This window comes from Vanessa cardui, chromosome 15 (genome assembly GCF_905220365.1).
Source record: "Vanessa cardui chromosome 15, ilVanCard2.1, whole genome shotgun sequence".
NCBI classification, from domain to species: domain Eukaryota; kingdom Metazoa; phylum Arthropoda; class Insecta; order Lepidoptera; family Nymphalidae; genus Vanessa; species Vanessa cardui.
Window position 1 is genome coordinate 10295122 of NC_061137.1, and position 12133 is coordinate 10307254.

The following is a 12133-nucleotide window of genomic DNA, read 5'->3' on the forward strand; positions in this document are numbered from 1 at the left end:
TCATCGATCTTATTCACACGTCCACCTGCCTATGCTGATTCAACACAAGGCGTTTTTGGTCTAGATGTTTCTTTAAAACCCTTACTTTACTCGTTGCGACTTTGCTGGGCTATATTACAGACTATGTCATACATGATTATGCATCTATTAGTCTTCCCATTCGATAAATGAGCTCTCTAATTCTTAATTTTTTTTTTGAAATTGGAACGTTTGTTCCTAGGATTAGCGTTGAACCAAACAAAAAGCTCTTCTGCTTTATAATATAGGTAGATATAGCATACAATTTTTCTGACGAATTTAATATTAATAATGTAGCGCGTCACAAAGGCGTCATCTCAAACTTCACTTCGAAGCACGATCTCGAATCCATTCTTATGTGCGTGTGTGCTCAGCCTTTATAGTCTGTGAATATCCACAGCGGAGGCAGAGTTCCTTTTTTGTTCCGGATCAATGCAAGGATATATTATTTCTTTCTCGAATATAAATCTGAAATTTATTTTCCGATCTTTCCTTATCTCCATACATTCGTTTAACGAAATGTTCTGCTTAAATTACGATTGATAAAGGGTACAGGATTAAAATCATTGAAGCTTAAAAAAAATTATCGTTCATTTTTTTTTCGTTCGGAATCCATTTGTTTGTGAGGTCAATCACGTTATCGTCAAAACGCAGGAAGGTAAACGAGGCACAGGGGCGCTCTACGAGATACGGCGAATAAATAGCCTTTACGATACTTGGTTGCCACGAAATTAGGGTAATCGATCTTTCGAATGAAGTACAAAAATGAGGTCCCGATCTAAGGTTGATAGTCTTATCGTAACGGCCCTGCCTGATAAAGGAATCTTTTACTTATTCGCTGTTATATAAGATTTTCTGATCCTTTGGAGGACTCGGATTATTTTCTGAAGCTATTATCGTTAACATTATAGTACCAAACAGTTCTCGAGATAAGAGGATTTCGTTCAAATATGATTTTAATTTTGTAGTGTTTTAGTATAATATTATTTTGAAAAAATAAAATTTTGTTTATTTCTGATTAATTAATACGATAACAAAGCACTAAAAACGCTTTGGAACACAATTTAAAAAAACAAAAATATTAGAATAAGTGAAAAGGACAAAGTTCCAAAATTAAAAAATAATCTTTATGTTTAGACTCTTTACACAATAATTATAAAATACAGCGATGTTCTTTTTTTATATGAGAATGAACACTATATATCAAACGATAACATCTTATTACTAAAACAATAAATAAAATCATAACGATAAATTTATTAGCAAAGATACGCCTTAAACAGAGTATCCAACGTAAACATTACTGTAACATGTTCTCGAAGTATCTAATATATATAAAAACGTCTGCCTGGACCATTACGCGGAAACAAAGGCAGCCTAACAACCAGACAGACACTAATGAGGGTTGCAAAAACCCGTCACAATATGACCGACGCTAACATTACGCTCTTCTCGATGTACATGCCTAGTTTAGTAAGATAAATTAAAAAAAAAAAAAACGTTATAAATGTTTATTTATTTTGAAAATAGAACGAACAAGATTTTTATTATACTTCTACTACAGATAATTATAAACGGGCAACACTATTGTCCAAGCTTGCTATATACTTTTTTAATTAACGCTTTGAAAATATTAAATTGTTTCATTGACAAAACAACAATTTAAACTTAAATGTATATGTGATACATTGAAAAATTAACACGAGTACACTATTTGCATTCCATTCTAAATAAAATAAAATTTTACATTTAACTTGGCGATGTTGATTACAAATAAATCATAAAAAAACTTTACTAATATTACTTTATCCACATATATCAATATTATTATTTGAATAAAAATATATTTAGGTTCAGAAATGAAAATAAAGAAAAAAATAAAAAAATATATTCGAATACCCTACGTAATTACATTTATTTATTCTTACTTGAAACAAAAATAACTTACTCTTATAAATTATCACTTTATTTACACTTCAAATCACATATATTCATATAAAGACTAATAACAACAATAAAGCACTTTTACGAACAATGAATCAACGCACTTCCTACTTGCCGCAACGACCACCGAAATCACAATGCATCAATGGCGGTAGTGCAGCTCATTTTATAGTCAATCAAAACATATATCTTATACGGCCTCTCCTGACGTGGAGTCGTCCTCGACGACGTTTGATGAACACCCTTCCGAGTTGTCTTGTGGCATATCAACATCCTCACAGTCAAGTTGTGGCATTGACAAACCTTGGCTTGTTCCAGGCGTTGAATTGTCCTGTTCTCCCACATCATCATCGTCATCTGCGGATTAAATCGTATAAAAATCTTTTATGTTACATGAATATTTTAGTGACATATACCGTCCCGATACCCGCACGACACACAAGGCGCCATTGTGTGCCATACAAATATCGCGACCGTATACTTTATGTCCGTTGTATGAGTTAACTCGGAAGTCATTATGCTTTACATATGTTCCGAGTTACACATACATAAAAACATGTCTTCCGAATTAAACATTAATTCAGGTATCAGAAACGTAATGAATGTCATCCGAATTACATCGTAATTCAGGTATCACACAAATTATATACGTCATCCGAATTACACCGTAATTCAGGTATCACACAAATTATATACGTCATCCGAATTACATCGTAATTCAGGTATCACAAAAATTATATACGTCATCCGAATTACATCGTAATTCAGGTATCACACAAATTATATACGTCATCCGAATTACATCGTAATTCAGGTATCACACAAATTATATACGTCATCCGAATTACATCGTAATTCAGGTATCACACAAATTATATACGTCATCCGAATTACATCGTAATTCAGGTATCACACAAATTATATACGTCATCCGAATTACATCGTAATTCAGGTATCACACAAATTATATACGTCATCCGAATTACATCGTAATTCAGGTATCACACACCGTAATTATAAGCTCGACTAAAGTCAACATAAAGAATTCGTATTAGCACTTACGACTGAAGAACGACGCACAAGACTCAGGACACCATTCGCCCTTCCACGGCACCATATATTGAGCCGCCGCCTGGGTTGTCTTCCCGTAGCTACCAGCAAGAAGCTTCAACTCATAGCGGCCGGCAGGCAGCACTTGTGTGACCCGATAAGGACCTCGCATCCCGGGGTCTAGCTTACCAACGGATTGTGAATACTTAATAACAAAGGCAAGGTCGCCAACGCTATACTGCTTCGGAACCTGTCGATTCTGATTAACACGGTCATCTTGCCTCTGTTGGTTGCTCTCCAATAACTCACTAGCTCTAGCTCTACACATGTCTCGCCACGATTCCCTATTTGGTCGAGTACCATCGATAGCTAAATCGCGAACAACAGAGCGTATTAAGGGTGTTGCTCCTTCCATACCTACCAGCAAATTCAGGGGAGATGACTGCGTGGTTTTCTGACGCGTAATATTCAACGTTAATTGAAGTCTCCACAAGGTATCTGACCAGGCTGGGTTGAGGTCCGCTTCCACGCGTAACATGTTGAGGAGTGTCCTGACGTACCTCTCAACTTGTCCATTCGCGTGATGCATTTCTGGGGTGATGTAGTGTATTGATGAGCCCAGCTGCTGTATCCAACTTGAAAATTCACGGGACTCGAACATGCGCCCTCGATCTGTGATCAATAATTTCGGAGCCCCAAAAAGAGCAATTGTATTAGTAAGACATGCCTTCAGTTCCAGCGCATCTTGGCGCTGAATAGGATAGAGCAAACAAAACTTTGTAAATGCGTCCACAACAATTAATATAAACTTGTAATTTTTTGAAATCGGTAAAGGGCCCAAAGCATCAATGTGAATCGTATCAAAAGGTTCCGACGGTTTTTGCCATGAGGTTATTTGTTGTAGTGGTTGACGGGGTATACGTTTCTTTGAAACACATATTATACAGTGGGCTATGTACTTTCGTACAAAGCTGCTCATACCAGGGAACCAAAAATGTCTTTGTATTAGATCCAAGGTTTTTTCGGCATTTATATGCTGATGTTCGTCGTGAAATAGCCTAAGTAGGCTCAACCTATGGCCCTTAGGGATAAAGCACAAGAACCTAGCCTCCTCACCCGTCTGACTATGTCTGTAGCAAAGCAACCCATTTCGAACTACATACCGGTTAGAATCCAACTTTCCTTCCTGCAGCTTTACCATCAAAGTTTGAACCTCATTATCAGCGGACTGAGCGATTTGTGCCCAGTTCTGAGGACGTGATATTTGGTTAACAACAGCTGGAGGATTGCGGCTCAAATAATCGACGTGTGGCATCATCACACCCTGCCTATACTCTATTACAAAATCGAAATCTTGGAGGTATAACCACCATCGAGCCACACGAGGCAGCAAGTCTTTCTTTCGCTCCGTAGACTTGAGAGCATTGCAGTCAGTGACCAACTTGAATTGCAAACCGATAAGATAGTGTCGAAAGTGCTGTAAAGCTTTCACGACTGCTAGGGTTTCCAGCTCATAAGAATGATATCTGGACTCAGCGTTTTGTGTAACCTTACTAAAGTATTCTACGACGTGCCTACTATCATCAGCGTGAATTTGTAAAAGAATAGCCCCATAGCCTGCACTACTAGCGTCGGTATGGACTTCAGTTTTGAACTTGGGATTAAAAATGGCTAGAACGGGAGCGTTAGTAAGAGTTTGAATCAATTCTAATCGTACCTGTTCCTGTTCTGGTCCCCAATTAAATTTAACACCCTTTTTAGTTAAATGTGTAAGACTAACCGTTTTAGTTGCGTAATTCCTTATATACTTGCGGAAATATCCTGCAAGGCCAAGAAGCTGTCTGACTTGCTTAACATTCTGAGGAGGGGAAGATCTTGTAAGTGCTTCTACCTTACGGGGGCTCGGCTTAACCTGACCCTCACTAATTAAACGTCCTAAGTACTCGATCTCGGTTTTTAAAAAGGAACATTTACTTAAGTTTATTGAGAAACCAGCGTTTGTTAGAGTGCAAAGAACCTCTCGAAGAAGAGTAATCCCTTCAGCGACACAAGAGCTCATGATACAAACGTCATCGATATAAACTAGCACGCGTCCCGAGTTAATAAAATCACGAAGCGTATTATTGATGATACGCTGGTACACAACGGGTGAATTAGTCAAGCCGAATGGCATCTTTAAAAATTCGTAATGACCCTCTGGTGTTACGAACCCCGTATAATGCGTGCACTGGCTATTAATGGGTATTTGATAAAATCCCGTGGCCATATCGAGACTCGTAAAATATTTATAACTTCCCAATCTATCAATATGGTCGTCGATTAAGGGCAAAGGATATCTGTCTCTTACAGTTAATCTATTAAGAGCTCGAAAGTCCACGCACATGCGATCTGACCCATCCTTTTTTTTGACTAAGATGATTGGACTTGCATATTCTGATTGCGACTCTTTAATAATTTTTTTATTAAGCAGATCAGCAATGATATCTCTAACCTTGAGTTTCTCCTGATGGGAAAGTTTATAGGGACGATAAGCGACCGGCTCAGAACTCGTTAACTTTATGCACATTTCACCTGTTTTAACTGTTGTAGTCGCAGTACCAGAAATAAAATAGTCAGAGTAGTCTCTCACTACTTCTAATAAGGATTCATATTCGTTACCTTTAAGCGGGGTGTCTATTTTAACCTCATCGATAGTCGTTACCCGGTTAACAGCCTTTATATCATTCAAAGAATGCGAGAGATATTGTCTGTCTTTAGTCCTTATATAAACTACCCCGTCCCGATTCAAAACGTCCGTACCAATAATTATAGACGTGTTCATGCAGGACGATGGTACGACCATCAAGTCTGCTTCGATCGAAATTTCGTCAAGTTCAATATTAACGGTAACAAAAGAGTCCACTATGATCTCGCGATTGCTAATACCTTTGAGGACACAATAGGTTGTCTGCGGTCGACTTGAAAGATAACGCAAAACATCGGAGGATATCAACGACACGTTAAGTGCCCCACTATCTATAAGAACGTCCATCGGGACTCCTTCTACCACCGCGGTCATAACATCCTTAGAGAAGGAAGTCAAACGAGCTCTGCATAGGTTAACTTGTCGTTGGCCTTGCGTATTCGAACGATTTTTAGCGAAACAATCTTTCTCAACATGACCCATCTTTTTACAAAATCTACACTGTAATCGATCTCTAAAATTCCCACTTGATACTTGACTCGCGTCTACATTTGAGCGTCTACACGAGCGTTCAAAATGACCACGTAAACCGCACTTAAAACACCTAGCATCGCCTTGCCTATTAACGTTTGAATTCAATCGTTTGAGCGGGTGACCGTTATCGTTTCGCGCATTTGATTTATTTTTAACCGTCTTTACATATATAGATAAAAACGACACTATATTATCGACTGTTAAGTGTGCATTTGTAGCTGCCGCCCGTATTTGGGCATCTTCTATTCCGCGTATAACAATTAACGTACGCAACTCATCGCTCAAACCATTAATTACACGTAATCGAAGTAGGGTTCTTCGCGCATATTCAGCATAAGTTACATATTGACCAGATGTTAAGCTCATAACGTCATAAAGGATGTTTGCGTAATCTAAGCGCTGCGGACAGAGAGGCCTAAGTTCCTTTTTAAAATTTGACCATGTACGATCATTCGTTATCCATTCCGAAAGCCATACACGCGCGTCCCCTTTTAGACATGAAGCTACTCTCGAAAGGCACTCACCGTCCGACCAACCGTTAGCGAGGCAAGCGCGGTCTACTTCATCGCACCATGTGTCAATATTGTTGACGGTAGGATCAAAATTAGATATAAAATAATTGTTTGATCTAATGGGTTGTAACATCTTTAGGGCCTCTATTAGCTCCGACGAACCGACTTCCCGACTACGAACGTTATCGCCGTGACTTGATGAGCCCTCCACCAAACGTGCTTGGTGTGAAACATTGCTACGAGGCGTAACGAGAACGGACGGACACGCGGCACTTTGGTTATTTATAGCCTGATCGATTTCTTTGTCAATATTGACATTAGAGTTATTCGGTAACGTATTAGTATGATTGACCAGATTAACACTCGTATTATTAGGTAGATCGCGAGGTTCATTATTATCGGCAGGACTTAACTTTCTTAAAATAGCATCGAGCGTAAGTTGCAATCTATCGTTATTGACAGAACGAGAATATGCGGGTGAGCGCGAATCGTGATTTCGGCGTTCGCGAGAACGTGAACGCGTCTGACGACGACGTCGCGAGCGGCGGTTGTTACGATCAGAGCTATTACGATTACGATGACGTGACCTATCGCGTTCGTCGTATGGAGTTATTACACGCCGTAAACTACCGCGAGAACGGTGCGACGATTCATTGCTATCGCGAGGCATTATCAATGTAATTAAACAAACAATCACAAAACTAGTTCTTTATCCCACTTCTGAATTTAGGTTCAGAAATGAAAATAAAGAAAAAAATAAAAAAATATATTCGAATACCCTACGTAATTACATTTATTTATTCTTACTTGAAACAAAAATAACTTACTCTTATAAATTATCACTTTATTTACACTTCAAATCACATATATTCATATAAAGACTAATAACAACAATAAAGCACTTTTACGAACAATGAATCAACGCACTTCCTACTTGCCGCAACGACCACCGAAATCACAATGCATCAATGGCGGTAGTGCAGCTCATTTTATAGTCAATCAAAACATATATCTTATAATATTATACAGTTCCACAGAATTTAAATCACATTTGATTGGCGAGGATAGTAAAAAAAAAGATATTACTTTTGATTTTAAAACCTATAGTTGTTTCAGCGCATTTTTACGTTTTGTTTCTTGAAGCCGTAGGGTCGGAGGCTTGCTCTTGATTAAGCTCTGTATCCGCCATAGTGACATCTTTTGCTATTTGTACTATTTTTTGCGAGTCTTACACCAACCGCGTCTCAGAGATCACGAATGTATCTAACGCCTACAAGAATTCTAGACTTTAGACTTGTCATCTTTTATTATGTATCTGTATGTGTACCTACGTCTCGATTAGTGCGAAGTGTTACTTCTAATCAGCCAGTGTTTTAATAAGTCTGTGACAATAATCATGAAACGTTTCGTTATATTATAAGTACCTTGGAATTAATGCAATGGTAAGCGTCAGTTTTCCTTGTAGTTGATTGTGAGTGTAGTAATATAAAAATGAAACTTAAACATTAATTAATAAAATAAAGTCTATAAATATGTAATTTATAAAGTGACATAACTATTAGTAACTAGTTAAGCAAAATAATCTGCTCAGCTCAGCTACATATGTAATAAAACTTTCTACAAACCACGGTGTCTTCTGATATAAATTTTAAGTATATCGGTTTAGTCGTTTTTTAATCAATTATTAAAAAAACAACAACACATGTATAAAAAATATAATCATCAGCTACCGTTTATTTTTTTGTTGTGTATCAAGTCTTATAGACTACTAGCAGACCCACCATCCGTTGCTGTGTGTGTGTTAAATTATATCGTACTACTTATGTGTTGCTTTTTCGACATATTTAACAATTGTCGTTCTATTTCAAGTTATTTACACAAAAAAACCTTAATAAATTATATACCTAAACCTTCCTTATGAATCCCCATTAGTGAAAACGGCATGAAAATCTGCTCAGTAGTTTTGGAGATGACACATGATAATGTTTAACTAAAGACCTTATCTGAAACAAGCTGGTCATTTCAGGTCCATAATATTCAGCGGTTTTTTCATTTGTTATTTTAACTATGTATATGTAAATTTAATATTAAAATGTTCGTACCAACTTTGTTTTAAATTGTCATATGTGCTTTCGTTTTACTTTTTTCCTATTAGAATACCTTTGTCGAACGTGTATTGGTCAGCGTTTGCACTAACAATGGTTCACTATCAATACATGTAAAAAGAGTCACCATGCTTACTGGTAATCGTAGGATTTTAGATTTTTTAGATTTTATTTTATTCTTTTTATAATAACAGCTGTAAATATTAAGGCTCATATAACATTTTGAAAACAGCTTTATGTAAATTATGTAATACGCTCAAATGTATCTCCAAAAGGTAGTAGTGACGGTTTTTATAGTTGAGATTCGGAGCATATGAAGTATTTCCAATTGAAGTTTCGGAAACTACCCCAGGTTAAGATGCTAGGACTTTTCAAAGCAAAATAGGCTATTTGACAATGTGAAAATTAAATTGTCAATTATTGTAATCAGTATATATTATGATGTTAAAAATGGTTATTTACTAAAGATAATTCAAAAATTCATAAATAAATAGGTTTTTTAAAACGTTTGTCACGTGACACAAAACGTTCCTAAGTGGCGCTATTTAAGTATGGAATGTTTAATATGATATTTTCGGCAAATATGTACTAAAAATAAAAATAAAACTACTTTTACTGGGTTCCTTAACCTCTATTAAATAATATAAAATGAATTTTAAAAGCCAGAAAATAGCCTGTTATCCTATTAGATGGATGTGGATCAGAAAGGATTTGAAGGCTTAAATTAAATTATTCGGTAGTTGAGAAAATCTTGAGCTTATTTCATATTTACCGATGTGCAGTGGAGCAGAGTTTGGGGGGGATAATGTTCCAAACATACTTAAAAATGTAAACAAGATTGCATTAAGTTCCTCTTCGACATACTGTTGTAGGATTTAGAAACAAATACTTACTTGCGGACGAGCATATGTGTCACCTGATGGTAAGTGGTCACCATCACCGATTGACAATGACGCTGTAAGAAATATTAACTATTCCTAACATCGTCAATGTGCACAACCTTTGGAACAAAGATGTTATGTCACTTGTGCATGTAGTTACACTGGCTCACTCACCCTTCAAACCGGAACATAACAATACTAAGTACTGTTATTTGGCGGTAGAATAACTGATGAGTGGGTGGGTATACCCAGACGGGCTTGTACAAAGCCCTACCACCAAGTCCTTCAATTTAATCGAATGAACGATGCGTTAATTCTCGAATAAAATATAAAGAAAGCAAAGCCTTCTTTTTATCTAATACTAGCTGTTATCCCGCGTTGCTTGCGTAGAATATCAATATATTTACAAATTAACTTAAAATGTTACATTGATGATTGATTTACAAATAGTGTTACCTCTTTGTTTCCAAAAAGTAGCCCATTTTATTTCTCGGGCTCTAAACTATTTGTAAAGCAGATTTCATTTGAATCAGTAGAGTAATTTTGGAGTAAAAGCGAGAGGAACAGACAGAGTTACTTTCGCATTTGCAATATTATATATTTTATTTATTAAGTTATGTTTTTTTTTAGTTTTTTTTTTAATTTAGAAGGTAATCTCCTGAAGCAATGAACCAATTCTAAGAAAAACACGATTTTGAAAGTTAAAAAAATATGCATATTTAAGACATTCCGAGATTATTTATTTTGTGGAAACCCCTTTCCAGGCCTAATGAGACAGCACGCTACCCCAAGTCATTAAAAATGTTCTTATGTATCTGTTGCTTGTTGAATAGCTTTCAACCTGCCTGGCTTGTTTACGACCTACGTTATTGATTAGTGCCTTCTACAACCGAAGCATTATGAAGGACCCTTAGATCACACGTTTGCAAATCTTTGTTGATTCATTCAATAAAATGTCAATGTAAATTACAATACTTATACGAAGTTCTTAAACTATATTTCTAAGATTGCGATAAATTTCTATCACAGCATAGTCCAATATTTATTTGAACCGTAACATGGGTCACTTATAAATGACCTAAAAAATGACAAACTAGAGAACATAATCTAAGATGTTTAATTAATATATTCTCAATCCACTCTGAATCTTTCTCGTATCTGTCCATAGAAAAAAATAATTAGTTTGGCAAATTTCGAATGAGTTTCTTCGGTTATAATTGTAGTTTAATTTATCTGTAATATTTCATTGGATTGGTCCTTGAAAGACTATTGTAGATTGGAATCTATTCATAAAACTAATGTAACAGAAGGCTTTGATAAAATATTTACGTAATACGAATTTCAAAAGTCCTCAACTAACTTAGTTTATTTCCAATGAAAACAAAGGAAAACACGTCTAAATAAATGTATTTAAATCTCCATTTAATATACAGATAAAAATGTCAGTAACACAAGAAGGGGTTGACCCCAATTTAAAGTGTATCCTTGATAACGTCCGTGATAACATTAATCAAAGCTCGTATCTTGTCGGGTCCAGCAATTTTCTGGTCAGTGACCTTTTTAATTTGCCACACCGTAAAGTAATTTTTCACTTCGGTGATGTGATAAGCATTACGGGACGCGGTAATCAATGAACTTGATAATGAAGGGATCAACACGTTCTCGACGAATCAAGTTGGATTTTAGATTATCCTCATGAATGCCTAAATAAATTCTTAGTGGTCTAACATTTTCGACTACATTGAATTTTGACTATTACACGATGCTCCTCAAAGGAAAAGAACACCACTGCTCTTTAGGAAAACGTTTGAATCAAATTCTATCAGGCTGTTCCAGTGCGAACCTGAAATCACATATGAAACGAATCATGTGGGTTTCCTCGCATTGTTTGACAAAAATAAAGCATATGGAAACAGATGGGCTTGGTCCTACCCACAATAATATAAGGACCATCGTTCAATATTCTATACTAGACCCACAATATTTAGTACAGGTTTACCTAGGTGATATAACAATAAAGAGAATAAGAAATTAAAAACTACATCAAAATTTTAACTAATGATGAGCTCAACTTTTACGTTTATTTTATTTTTTTTTCAAGAATGTTGAAATTGGAAGTAACTCAATATAAACTGATTTAATGGACCATTATTTGATTTTATCTTCACCTCAGAACATTTCAAATTGGACATGAAACTGAAACGTAAACATTTGTATAATGACTGGTCCGTAACGAGCATCCGGTAATAGTTCATAATGAACTGTATATCATGCCAACTCGTGATGGGACTCGGGAGTCACTAACAAAAATAGTTTTACAGTCGACTTACTCGCCATAAAAACTGACACGGTTTTAACCACTTTTAAGCCGTTTCGTTTCTAGATAAAATTGCGTATTTCCTTCGT

At 36.1% G+C, this 12133-nt stretch overlaps 1 protein-coding gene across 1 annotated transcript in view; it reads left to right on the forward strand.

Annotated features, from left to right (window-relative positions):
- LOC124535572 (uncharacterized protein CG43867) overlaps positions 1-12133 on the forward strand; it is a 363739-nt gene that overhangs the window by 79730 nt on the left and 271876 nt on the right. The window lies entirely within an intron of this gene.